Genomic DNA, 738 nt, shown 5'->3' on the forward strand with positions numbered 1-738 from the left:
GTTATTGTCCACTCGAATACTTCTGGGCATGCGCGCTGGTCCCTCTTCAAATCCGACCGTGTGGAAACCGCCCTCCTCGGCGTCAGAGTTCCGGGAGGGAGGAGGAGGAGGCGCCTCTTCTTCCTATATGGGATTTGGCGGCCTTCTTTGCAGGCGGGACGTGGGCTGGGGGGGGGGGGGAGCCCCTATTGTGTTGGGGTGGAAGGGGGGCGCAGAGGTCTTTAATTGTCAGGTGCGCCTGAGGGCACAGCTTTAAGGGCTGGCCGGGGGTAAGATCTCATAAGGAGCAGGAAATGGTGGGAGAGGACACAGAGGACTAGCGGCTTGAAAATGCAGTTTGTTTTTTTAATTCCTTTCTTTTTTAAAAAAGTAATCTTTACTAGTGTAAATTACACACATATACACAAAAATTTACAAAGAATTCACACTCTCTTGTTGCAGGAAGAAAAAATAAAGAGAAAGGAAAAAAGAAAAGGAAGAGAGAGAAAATGTTGCAGAAAAGAAGGGGGGAAACAGAAGAAAGGAGCAAAAACAAATTTACATATGTAATCTTCCTATCAACATCTTAATAAACACTTAAATAAAAAGACTTCTGATAAAACGAGTCTTCCAATCATTCTCATTGCACTGTTTATACTATCTTTCTTTTTGTCACACAGTTTCCTAATCTTTAGTATTGTTCATATTTACTGCAAAAATGATGTTTGTTACGCATTTTGTTTACAGGTACCACTCGAG

Source organism: Podarcis melisellensis (genome assembly GCF_964234715.1).
Source record: "Podarcis melisellensis genome assembly, chromosome: 14".
In the NCBI taxonomy this organism is placed as follows: Eukaryota; Metazoa; Chordata; class Lepidosauria; order Squamata; family Lacertidae; genus Podarcis; species Podarcis melisellensis.